The sequence below is a fragment of the Mustelus asterias genome, chromosome 21, assembly GCF_964213995.1.
Source record: "Mustelus asterias chromosome 21, sMusAst1.hap1.1, whole genome shotgun sequence".
Lineage (NCBI taxonomy): Eukaryota > Metazoa > Chordata > Chondrichthyes > Carcharhiniformes > Triakidae > Mustelus > Mustelus asterias.
In genome coordinates, this window is record NC_135821.1 from 62,027,707 (window position 1) to 62,041,403 (window position 13,697).

At 45.1% G+C, this 13,697-nt stretch overlaps 1 protein-coding gene across 1 annotated transcript in view; it reads left to right on the forward strand.

Moving 5' to 3' along the window:
- Window positions 1-13,697, forward strand: part of LOC144509329 (exostosin-1-like) — a 297,668-nt gene that overhangs the window by 18,552 nt on the left and 265,419 nt on the right. The window lies entirely within an intron of this gene.

Below are 13,697 nucleotides of genomic sequence, written 5' to 3' on the forward strand. Positions count from 1 at the left end.
TCATCCCGGTAAAACCAAACAACATGCTGCTGTCGGACATTTTGTGTAAACTTGAGCAGCTCCACAATCCCAACATTGGAGATTGCTGAAAGCTATTGGTTTCGAACAATCAGTTACCCACTGACGATATTGGAAACTTTATCATGGCTTTGAAAAAGCTGCCCATCCATTGTAATTTTGGAGAATTTCAAGAGCGAGCATTGATTTTTGTGCGGTTTAAAAAGTGGATTAATATGCAAACTAGGAACAGGCATAGGCCACTTGGCCCTTCAAACCTGCTCTGTCATTCAATAAGATCATGGCTGATCTGACTGTAATCTCCCGCCTGCCCCTGGCAACCTTTCACCCCCTTGTTTATCAAAAATCTATCTTATCTCTGCTTTGAAAACATTCAAAGGCTCTGCTCCTACTGCCTTTTGAAAAAGGGAGTTCCAAAGACCTGCTATCCTCTGAGAGAAAATATTTCTTCCCATCTCTGTCTTAAATGGGTGATGTCTTATTTTTAGACAGTGATCCCTAATTTTCCCACAAGAGGAAACATCCTCTCCACACCCATCCTGTCAAGATCCCTCAGGATTTTAATATGTTTCAATCAAGTCACCTCTTACTCTTTTAAACTCCAGTGGACACAAACCTAGCCTGTCCAACCTGTCCTCAAAGACAACCCACCCATTCCAGGTATTAGTCTAGTAAACCTTCTCTGAACTGCTTCCAACACACTTTCATCTTTCTTTAAATAAGGTGACCCACACTATACACAGTACTCCAGATGTGGTCTCACTAATGTCCGATACAACAGAAGCATAACCAGATTACTTGCTGTACCTACATACTAGCCTTTTGTGATTCATGCACTCACATCATTACATCTCAGAGCTCTGCAATTTCTTACCATTTATATAATGTAATTCTTTTATTCTTCCTTCCAAGATGAACAATATCACATTTTCCCACGTTAGACGGCTTTTTCCAGATCTTTGCCAGCTCACTTAACCTATCTAGGTCCCCTTGTGGCCTCCTTCTGTCTCTTCACAACTCACTTTCATACTCATGTTTGCGTCATCGGCAATTATAGCAACCGTACCTTCAGTCTCTTCAACCAAGAACTACAAAACTATCCTGGAAATATCCTATGAACTTCTCCCCTCGACAACCTTTGCCCATCTGATTTTTCCAGTCCATATGTAGATTAAAATCCCCCATGATCACCGCCATACCTTTCAGACAAGCTCCAATTATCTCTTCTTTTATACTCTGCCCTACCATGTAGTTTCAATCAGGATGCCAGTACTGCACTCCTACAAGTATCTTTTTGCCTTTATCATTTCTCATCTTGACCCGCATTACTGCTACATGCTGGTTTCCTGAAATTAGGTCATCCCCCTCTACTGCGCTAATACTATCATCAATTAACAGAGCCACCCCTCCACCTTGTCCTCGCTTCCTGACCTTCCAAAAAGTCAATATTCAGGTCCCAATCTGTCATCCTGCAGCCATGTCTCTGTAATGGCTATCAGATTGTACTTATTTATTTCTATTTGCGCCATCAGTTCATCTGTTTCATTTCGAATGCTACATGCATTCAGATACAGAGCCTTTAATTTTGTCCTTTTATTATTTTTGTTACCTCTAGCCTTCGCTGCTGTTGTACTCTTAAGTTTGTACACCCTATCCCTTCCTGTCATATTCGGTTTATTATTTCCCATGGTAATGCCTCTCTCTCTTGCCTTGTCTCTACACTTTGGTTTTCCACATCTTAATTTGATCCCGTACCCCTACTATTTATTTTAATCCTTCTCTACTTCTCTGGTTAGCAGTTCATTAGAACACCAGTCCCAGCACAGGCCAAGTGTAGACCACCCCAATGATATAGACCCCACCCTTTCCCAGTACTGGTGCCAGCATTCGCAGTAGGTTACTGACATTCATTCCAAAGTTACCTTTCGACATAGCTTGCCAAACAGCATTGTCCATGGACGTGGCAGAACAAGACTCAGGTGAAGTCAGAGTTAACAGCTTCTAGCCGTCTGCTGAAGTAAATAGGTTGCAGCTGAGGAAGCAGGAGACCCTAACCACAGCAGTTAGCAGGAGCAGAGGCACTAAAAAGCCCTGTTACTGGTGTTTAGATGTGGAGATGCCGGCGTTGGACTGGGGTAAACACAGTAAGAGTTTTAACAACACCAGGTTAAAGTCCAACAGGTTTATTTGGTAGCAAACGCCATTAGCTTTCGGAGCGCTGCTCCTTCGTCAGATATCCACTCCATCTGATGAAGGAGCAGCGCTCCGAAAGCAAATGGCATTTGCTACCAAATAAACCTGTTGGACTTTAACCTGATGTTTAGGCCAGCAAAGAACACAGAATTGTCCATTTGTGAGAACAGAGTGCTACAGTTGCAAGAAGATGAGTCATCTTGCCAAGGTAGGTTGAAAAATGTAAACCGAGAAAATGCAGCAGTTAGCATGAATCCATCAAAAGTTGATTCAATGTCAAAAGGAGGTATCACACACACAATTACAAAGTTACAGAGGAAAGAAAATCCTCATGATGGGAAATGTCATTTCCAGTCATATACAAGGAGCAATGTGCAAAATTGCCCATGAATGGTGAAGACTGAACCTTGTCAGGAAGAAACTGGTTAACAACACTGAAGTTCAATTGGAGTAAGTTTTTGTGTTGAAGTGAAATTCACAATGCAAGATGATGTGGCCACCAAGTACCCTCAGCTGCTCAGTGAAACTGGCGAACCAACCCAAAAATGAAAGGCCACTGTATGGTTAGAGCAAATTGCAAGATCAATTTAAGTTTACCTAAAAACCAACCTCCTATAAATTTGACTATAAGGAGCCTCACAACCTACTGTGGCCCTTCTGCTCCACAAGACCCTCCCTTCAACTTCAAAGCGTCAAAACCATCCAAGAAACGCCTTTCACGTGGGAGACAGGAGATAGTAAACCAGAAACTGAGATAATGGTAATCTGTAAAAGTGCATGATCTTTATTTGTATTTAATCTTTATGTGGGTAAGAATGAATGCATCTGATGTTGCACTTGATGTGAGGTAATTGTGTGAGAATAAATACCCTTTATTTTTTAACTCTCAATAGCTTGCTGCTGAAATATTTAATTGGCATATCAACTCAAATGGGATAAGAAAAGGTGCACCAATTGGCATACAAAACATATTATCACCGGTACTAAGGGCACACAAACATTCTTTCCATGACACAACTAGTCACTTCCTTCTCATGTTCTGCAGCTCAAGACACCCTCTCAAGACACAGCTCAGCCTGCAGTTTTACCAGGTGTTCCTGTTGATAACCATATCTGCCCAACTTGCAAGTGTAGAGGTATCAAGAGTTAATATGGTTCAGATAGTGCAGTATGTATGATGTGCGCAGGGGGCTGAATTGTTGGAATCTGCGGGGGATATGGATGGGTTGGCACTTGTGCCCTTAACTTGCACCTTGCCAGCGCAGCATTTGCTAGCAAGACAGAGAGAGAACTGATCTCTCAGTTGATTGGAACCAGCATGTGAAAACAATCCAATATCTGTCTCAGCGCACCCTGCTGTGACCGTTGATGCATCTGCCTGTTTGTACCCCCAGTGTTTCAGTTCAAAGATGTTGTGTTATTAAGAGACAGCAAAGTAATCTTTTTTAAAAAGTTAATGATTTAGTTCCTTTTTTTGTGCAAGAAGAGTTTTATTGAACAACAGATGCATGCGAAAATACAACACAATTGTTTTTTATATTAATTGGAAAACATTGCAGGATGTAACCAAGGTTGAAAACAATAGAAGCGAAACTATGGTAATCCAGAAGAAATGTTAATCGTGGCTCAGCAGGTAACATTACCACTTTCCAATTGAAAGGTCGGGTGTTCAAGTGCCACTCCAGAGGTTGTGAACAAAATCCAGGCTGACATGTTCCACTGTCAGTACTAAGGGAACACTGTTCCCTTTTGGATGAGATATTAAACCAGGGCCCTTTTACCCTTTTGAGTGGATGGAAAGGATTCCACCCCTCAGAATTGAGGGACTACTCCTTAATGTCCCAGCCAATATTTATCCCTCAACCAACAAAGCAGTTGATCATAGAATCATAGAAACCCTACAGTGCAGAAGGAGGCCATTCGGCCCATCGAGTCTGCACCGACCACAATCCCACCCAGGCCCTACCCCCACATATTTACCCACTAATCCCTCTAACCTACGCATCTCAGGACTCTAAGGGGCAATTTTTAACCTGGCCAATCAACCTAACCCGCACATCTTTGGACTGTGGGAGGAAACCGGAGCACCCGGAGGAAACCCACGCAGACACGAGGAGAATGTGCAAACTCCACACAGACAGTGACCCGAGCCGGGAATCGAACCCAGGACCCTGGAGCTGTGAAGCAGCAGTGCTAACCACTGTGCTACCGTGCCGCCCCCTGGAGTGCCGAAATGTGCCGGTAAAGCCATGGGCGGCATGGTGCCACCATGGTTAGCACGGGCTGCCTCACAACGCCACGGACCCAGGTTTGATTCCCGGCTTGGGTCACTGTCTGTATGGAGTCTGCACATTCTCCCCATTATCTGCATGGGTTTCCTCCCATAGTCTGATTAGTTGCTGGTTAGGTGCATTGGCCATGCTAAATTCTCCCTCAGTGTACCCGAACAGGTGCTGAAGTGTGGCGACTAGGGGATTTTCACAGTAACTTAATTGCAGTGTTGATGTAAGCCTACTTGTGACACGAATAAAAAAATAAATAAGATTCCGAGATTGGGCATCGATATTAAGGGTGCCTTGATCCCAAAGTTAAATTAAAGCCCCTCCCACCATCCCCTTCACGGACCTTTGGATTTCCCCCCCCTCCCCCCCACACACACACACACACACACAGACATTGGGCTCCCCAGTGGACAAGGAGAACACCCCCAACCATTGCACACAGAAGGGCAACCTATCCCCACCACTCAAAGATTAGGGCACTGCTCCAAATCCCCCCCCTCCCTCAAACACCACGCAAGCATCAGAATGACCCAACCCATCTCTTTTCCGCCCCCGCCACACTCAGTCTCCAAACCCAACCCCCTTCACAATCTTCTGCAAGACCCACCCCAATGCATGGACAGCAACCCGCCCCAACCCACACCACCACCCACCCAACGCACATATAAGGGGAATTACCCCGGCGCTGCCAACCTGACCCTGCTAGGTTAGGACCACTAACTTGGCAGTGCTGGGGGCAGTACCAGGGCACTGCCCAACCATGTTCCTTACCACCCAGGGTCTAAACTAACCTCCGTTTTCAAAACCCAGTAGCGATTCGCGCCAGTATGATGTCACGCTGCTCGTTGGCGGGGGGATGGTGTTTCAACGTGGCCAAACGCAATGGCGTAAAGCCGTTTAATGACATTAAAACATATTTAAATTCATGCTAATCTGGTTAAGGCCGTTTCAGGTCATGATCCTGATCACGTCATGGACAGGGGAAGATCGCATTCTGAAATTTCGCCTGAGCGAATCCTGTTTTGGCCGTCATGCAAGACTTTGCAGCCACACTGGGATTTGCACCCTTGGCGAATGGTCCTGCTAAATTCCGTCCTACATTTGAAAAGTTCTCTGGGGCATTCTATACAGCTTTGCAGCAATGGGGCCATGAAAGATGCTTAATAAATGCAAATCTTTCTGTTTATGGGATTTTACTGTGTGTAAAATGGCTGCCTTGTTGACTTTCATAACAGCTGAATTTTATAGTATTTGTTGGTACAGTGGATTTTGAAAGGTATCTGAGAGATATGATAAGCTTCTGTATATATTTTCTTTCTTTCCAAGTGAGATTATCCAGTGCAATATGTTTAAAGTTTAATTGCAGTGGACTGTGCAATTTCTATTTCTCCCTGGTTAGGAACATAGGAGCAAGTGTAAGCCACCCTGCTCCTCGAGCCTGTTCAATTAAATAATTCAGATCCATATCTTAACTCCATCTAACTGCCTATGTTCCTTAATCCTTAACACATTTACCTGACAAAATTCAATCTCTGTTTCAAATTTCCAATTCAAGTCCCAACACACTTCCCACCCCCACCAGCCACCCACTCACTCCTTCCATGCCCCACCTTGAAGATTTACTGATGGGCATTGGTTATCATGATCATTTCCATAGAGTCCCTTCAGTACCGAAAGAGGCCATTTTTAAAAGTTTATTTATTAGTCACAAGTAAGGCTTACATTAACACTGCAATGAAGTCACTGTGAAATTCCGCTAGTCGCCACACTCCAGCGCCTGTTTGGGTAAATGCACCTAACCAGCATGTCTTTCAGACTCTGGGAGGAAACCGGAGCACCCTGAGGAAACCCACGCAGATACGGGGAGATCATGCAAACTCCACACAGACAGTGACCCAAGCCGGGAATCTAACCCAGGTCCCTGGCGCTGTGAGGCAGCAGTGCTAGCCACTGTGCCGCCGATGGGCTTGATTTGGCCCATCAAGTCTGCACCAACTCTCTGAAAGAGCATCTCACCCATGCCCTCCCTTCCGCCACATCCACATAACCCCATGCATTTATCATGGCCCATCCAGCTAACCTGCACATCTTTGGAGTGTGGGACGAAACCGGAGCACCCGGAGGAAACCCACACAGACACGGGAAGGATGTGCAAACTCCACACAGACACCCAAGGCCAGTATCGAACCCTGGTCCCTGGCGCTGTGAGGCAGGAGCAGCGCTTACCACTATCCCACTGTGCTGCCCAGATCGTAATACAATTAAACACCGCAGGTGAGGACAACATTGGGCTCAGTAATATCACCAAATGGAAGTGATGATTGTGGGGCATTTGGGTGGCACAGTGGGTGAGGCCCTGGCATTTCACCTGTGGGGATCGGAGTGCAAATGCAGACCACCTGCATAATGGCATAACCAATGTATGAAACTAAGCAGATTGGGGAAAATATCACCTTGGTGTGGTCTGCAGGGCAGTTCTGAGGTTAGAGCTGAGGATCATGATTGAGAATTGAATGGAGGGAGCTTTAGTCTGTATTGCGCAGATAATTATCAGACACACACCGCAACAAATCTTATGTTGTTCCTCATCGAGTGGGAAAAGGGATAAGGGAGAACTATTACTTCCTAATTGCCGTCCTGGTCGCTTATCCATCCTGCTGTATGCAAATTTGCTGTGACGCTCCTAACATTATAACAGCGACTACACTCCAGCAGTATTTCATTGGCTGTAAGAAAAAGAGATCCTGGAATCCTGAAAGGTGCTATAGAAATGCAAGCTGTTTGTCCTTTTCATCACCGCAGTCGGAATGTCTGCATATTCCTCCACGGGGAGGGAGGGTTGTGGAGTGCAGGATAAGCCACGGTGGGTGGAGAATGTAAAGGAATGACTCCTATTAGTGACGCTCAGAAATAAGGAAACATTCTATTTCCCCCCCAAAAAACAACCCTAAATTTGTTAAAAGATTCTGAACATTAGGATTCAGTGCGTCGAAGATATGATCTAAAGCACTGACCTTCAAAAGAGTCATTCCACTCAGTTTTGCCCTGTTTTACATGTGGTATTTTTTTGAGATTGGAAGCTCGGTGTTGAGCAGGAGATTTATTTTGGAACAAACCTGCATTTTTGGGTTTTATTAAGCTAGTTCTGCTCAGCTTGGGTGTGTAATCACTGACTTCTTTCAAATGCCTCCTGGAAAGTATTGACTAGAGTAGGCCAAGGCCGACATGGAGAAAGGCCCCTTGCCTCCATGCTGGGTGGGCAAGTGGTGCCAACATCAGGAGGAGCTGGAGGGTGAAAATGGATAAATATTTGCAGTAGAGGGAGACACATGAGGACATGTCGGTCACTGGGATTACATTTGGGATTGGTCTGGCTAAGAAACAGCACAGATAAGATGGGCCAAATAGCTGCCTCCTGTGCGGTAAACTTCCATGGTTCAAAATTGTCCCTGGTTATAGAATCATACAGTGTAGGAGAGGCCCAACGAGTCTGCACTGACACATTAGAAACACCTGAACTCCCACCTCACCCTATCTGCCAGCACTTGGCCCATAGCCCTGAATGAATGTTATGACGTGCCAAGTCAGGCAACCCGCTTCTACCACTTTCCCAAGCAGTGCATTCTAGACCATCATTGCAAAAGGAAAGCCATGAGTAAAAGTGAGGGTGAGAACCGAAGCGGGTGCTTACATAATTCTATGCTGCTAGTAGGCGTGACAATTTGCTGGCATCTGCCATTATCCCACCCCTAAGCCATTTTGCTGGATGTCAGTTCCATGACGGGCAGCTAGTTAAGGCGATTAACTAAAATGTTAAGGACCTCGATCAGAGGGTGGTTGAAATTTTCCAGTTTGACCTGCCGGCTTTCACAGAACAGCAGCTGCCTGGAAGTGGCCTGCCAATGGCAGACCAGGCCCATCTGCCTAGTGCTGTCCGTAATGGTGGCCTGGCGACTGTGACTCCAAAAGTTTTAAAAGCGCTGAGAGGGTGCATCACAATGGAGACTCCCTTACTCTCCCTTACCTGCTATGGCAGATTGGAGCTTCTTCCATGCTGGAGGACCTCCTATTGGCTATTATCAGCTTGCCTGTCATCTTTAATTGGATGGTGATCATGCTCTCTGGCCAACAATTGGCCAATTTAGGCAAAATCACTGCCGAGTACCTGCTCCTGGCATAGTGCAGGGTCGGAACACCATTTGATTCCATTATGTTGATTTAATTGGGCCGCTGTCCCAAAATACAAAGTCCTGCCCGTGTACAGGAAAGAAAGAACAACATTGCATTATATAACACCTTTAACCACTTTGAGATGCCCCAAAGAGCTTCATAGCCTGTGGAGTATGTTTTGATGTATAGTCAATTTTCTAATGTAGGGAAGCACAGTAGGAAGTCTCTCAACACCAGATTAAAATCCAAAAGGTTTATTTGGCAAACTTTCGGAGCATTGCCCCTTCATCTGGTGAGTGGGAGTTGTGTTCACAAACAGGGAATGTAGGGAACACAGCAGACAATTTTGCTCCTATCAAGATATGACCAGATAGTTTTTGTGTTTTAAGGATAATGGTTAAAGGATATGTTGAACAGGATGGTGCTCAATCTAATGAAGGGGAAACGGAGATTGGTGCCAAGGAGAACATAAAGCAGATGGAAAAAGACTGAAAATACAATTAAATAGAGGATACCAGGAGCGAGGCAGTTTGGGGTTGGGAGCAGGGCAGCCATTTTGAGGGGAGGGTGAGGGAGTTGGAACTTTGAAAGTGAGTTTGGGAGTGGGGGCAGTGAGTGGTGGGGAAAGGGGTGATGAGCAGGGCGGTTGGGGGGTTCAGTGGGCAGCAGTTACGTAACAATGGTGTCAGTGAAGTGAGGTGCTGCATTCCTGTACAGTTCAGTGCCAGCGGTTAGTGTTTAAATTAATAGCTCGTGGACTAAGGACTGGGAAAATAAACATCGATCTTTATAATTGCACGAAAAATTGAACCTATTCTGCTTTAAGACGTCTGAGTGAACAAAATAGAAATCGACAGCCGTAAACTGTCCATGACTGTTTACAAATGCATTTGGAATGTTTTACTACGTTGACAGTGCTACATAAATGCAAGTTGTTGTTAGTTGTTGAGGGAACCACAACCCAATAAGAGAGACAAATCTCAACTCTGCAATAAAAATGAATGCTACAGTGTGATGGCTGGGGAGTTTTGCTCATAATTCTAATCACATGAATATCTGTATATTTGAATGTTGTTGATAAATAAATTTGTGAAATCCAGCCTGTCAGCATCCTCCACAGCAGTGGGAGTCGGGCAGTAATGAACTGTTGATTGTGAGGCAGGAAGGCATTAATATGCTAATACATAGATTAATGACAACCTTGTTTACTCGCTTGCTTTGTTCTGTAAAGGGCCCATCAAGTCCAAATGGGTTTTACAGCAAGGTAACAAACAGTTCAGTATCTAAAAGCTATTAATTGGGTTGTAGACTATTTAAGTGTATTTAAATCGGTTCTAATGAAATTTGCTGCTCTTGGTCATACAGAATTGGGGTTATTGAATTGGGGAGATCACAGGGCTATCTGCTTTTGTGTTTTCACCTTTTAATTTGTTCCCAGAATGCGGGCATCATGGACAAGGCGGTTGTTGTGGTCTCTCTCTAGATACAGACTAGGCTCCCTGCATTGTCCCAATATGTGGAACTACGCAGGTACAGCATTAATTAAACACAGAGTAAAACTCCCGCTACACTGTCTAATCAACAAGGAAATTACTTGCATTTATTAAGTGCCTTCACAATCTTGGTATGTCACAATCCTGGTATGGGCAGCACCTGGAACAGTGATTAGCACTGCTGCCTCACAGCACCAGGGATCCGGGTTCTATTCCTGGCTTGGGTCACTGTCTGTGTGGAGTCTGCACGTTCTCCCCGTGTCTGTATGGGTTTCCTCCGGATGCTCCAGTTTCCTCCCACAGTCCAAAAGACGTGCTGGTTAGGGTGCATTGGCCATGCTAAGTTCTCCCTCAGTGTACCTAAACAGGCGCCGGAGTGTGGCGATTAGGGGATTTTCACAGTAACTTCATTGCAGCATTAATGTTAGCCTATTTGTGACACAAATAAATAAAGTCCCACATGCCTTACAACCAATGAAATACTTTTTAGTGTGGTCACTGTTGTAAAGTAGGAAATGCGGTAGCCAATTTTGCACCTAGCAACCTCTCACAAATAGTGGTGTGATATTGACCATGGAATACTTTTGGACAATGATGATTGAGGCATAAAGGACACTAGGAGAACTTGATCGCTCTTCCAAATGTCGTCTTTTACATTCACCTCCGAGAACAGACAGGTTTAATGTCTAACCCAAAGAGGGCACCTCCAACTGTGCAGCACTCTGAGGACAGGGCACTGAGATGTTAGCCTGGATGATGTGCTCAAGCCTCTGAAGCAAAACGTTTGCCCACAGCCTTCTGACGAAAAAGCAAGGGTGCTATCAAATGAGCCACAGCTAACACTATGCTATCACAATAAGAATTTGCATTTACGTAACTTTTTTCACGTATTAAACAATCCTATGTTGTTTCACATGAGCCATTATCAAATAAAATTTGACGCATGTCTGCATTAGATATTGGGACAGTTGATTCAAAGGTTGGTAGTTTTTAAAGAGTGTCTTGCAGGGATAGAGAGGCTTAGGGAGGGAGTTTGAGTTCGAAGCCTAGCTAGGTGAAGGCACAACCATCAATGAGGTAAAGTGTTAAAAATTGGGGATGCCAAGAGAGTATAATTGAAGCCATGGTGTGATCTTGGGGAGTTATGGAGCTGGAGGAGGTTACAGAGATGAGGGGTGAGGCCACGAGAGATCTGAAAACATTGATGAGAGTTCAAAAATCGGGTTGTTGTTGGACCACTAGATGGAGGCAACCATAGAATCCCTGCAGTGCAACGGAGGCCATTCGGCCCATCGAGTATACCAGTGAGCACAGAGGTGCTGAAGCACGTCAAGATCACAGAAACTCAGAATCTCACAGTGCAGAAGAGGCCCTTCGGCCAATCGAGTGTGCACCAACATACGAGAAGCACCTGACCTAGATTTACCAGCACTTAGCCCATAGCCTTGAACTTTATGACATGCCAAGTACTCATCTGGGTATTGTTTTAAAGGATGTGAGGCAACCCGCCTCCACCACCTTCCCAGGCAATGCATTCCAGGCCATCACCACCCTCTGGGTAAAAATGATTTTCCTCACATTCTCTCCCCCCCCAAAACCTCCTATTCCACACCTTGAACTTGTGTCTCCTCATGACTGACCCTTCAAATAATGGAGACTGCTGTTCCCTATCCACCTGGTCGTACCCCTCATAATCCTGTACACTTGATCAGGTACAGTATAGATTTAGGTTGCAGAGTAAAGCTTCCTGTTCTCTGCCCATGCAATGTGCCTCAGCCCAATCTCCGATGAGTAATCCTTAATACCCAAGTGTTACATTCTTCCAATGGTCACATCAACCTATTGCAGCCAATTTAGCGTGAGCTTAATACTGAATTTGAGCTGGGCTTGGATTGAAATTATCCAATTGAAATTCATCTCCTACTGGAGAATGGGATTCTAGTTTGGATTTGAACCCAAATCCAAGTCTTCTTGGACAGTCCCTCAGGATCAAGGATGACTTGCTCCAACTGAGTTCCGTGGGTTCTGACATGGCTGGTTAGTCCAATGTGGGATCTGTGGTCTCTGCTGCTTGTCGTGTAGGTGGTGCTTGAAGGATTGGGCAGATGAGTTGATTAGAGGTTTTTGCGCTCCCCTCAACTTCACCTCTATACACTCCTCAAATCTCTTGATGTATTCCCGGATGAGCCTTTATCATTTTGGTCAATCACGATCTATGGACTCCCATGAGTTGATAGAGATGTTTGTTCTCTTCAGAGATTCTTTGAGGATATTTCTATAGTGGTCCAGCTATCCTCCTCGCAATTGTCTGCCTTGACCAAGTTCCGAGTAAAACAGTTGTTTTGGGAGTCTGATGAGGTGTTTTGGTTTTGATTAGCAGCTCAATGCTGGGTAAGCTGGCTTAGGAGAAGGCACTGCTGTAAATTGGACCACCTGTCTTGCTACCAGATTTAGGGGATCTTGCAAAGGCACCACTGCTGATGCTTCTCTAGTGCTGCCTGGATTGTCCAAGCCTCGGAGGCAGAAGTCCCTTCATCAAAATCCCTTTATTTACAAACTCTAACAGCAGTACACAGAGTGCTAGCAGTTAGCAGTCTATCTCTGGGGGTGTCAGAGGAACTGACATTTCCAGTTAAGTACAAGGCAAAGACTCCCTGATTAGCTCATCAATTGGATCCTTAATCAGGGAGTTCATACTGCAATAGACCAACCTCAATGGCCTGATTGAAGTCATTACACCTCCAGAACATAAGAGCGCTGGGACCACATGGTAAGCCATGACCTTACTCTTGGGTTTGAAAGCTTGATCCTCAGATACTCTTTTGCTCAGTCAGCCAAAGGCAGAGCTGGCACATAGGAGGTGTTGATGAATGTTGTCGTCTATGTCTGCCTTTGTTTAGAGGAGGCTCCCAAGATATGGAAAGTGGCCAACATTTCCAGAAACTTGCCATTGATCTTAACTGATATGAGGTGGTATGAGCTATGGGAACTGGGTGATTGTGATTTTATTTGAGAAAGAAGACAAGTCCTATTTGTGGTAACCACAGAGGAGTCTCTGTGCTGTTTGCCACAGGGAAGATTGTAGCAAGGATCATCCTCAGTCACTTCCTCTCATTGGCAGAAGAGCTGCTTCCAGCATTGCAGTGTGGTTTATGCACCACAGAGATGATCTTCACTGTGCAACAAATATAAGAAGCACCAACCACTATACATGGCCTTTTATGACCTCACGAAAGTCATTGATTCTGTCAAACTCGAAGGGTTATGGAGTGTCCTCCTCGAATTTGACTGCACTCAGACATTTGTCACCATGCTCCTCCTACTCCATGCCAGCATGCAAGCCTGGATCCTCATCAACAGAACCACTGTAGATCTTATTTCAGTGAAGACTGGAGGCAAGCAAGGTGGTGCCATTTCACCAGCCGCCTTCCCTATTTTCCTCACTGCAATGCTGCCCCTTCAGCAAATTACCCACAGCCTTAGAGAGAATCAACAGAACAGAAACCATGCAACCTCCCACCTTCAATCCTAAACCAAAATC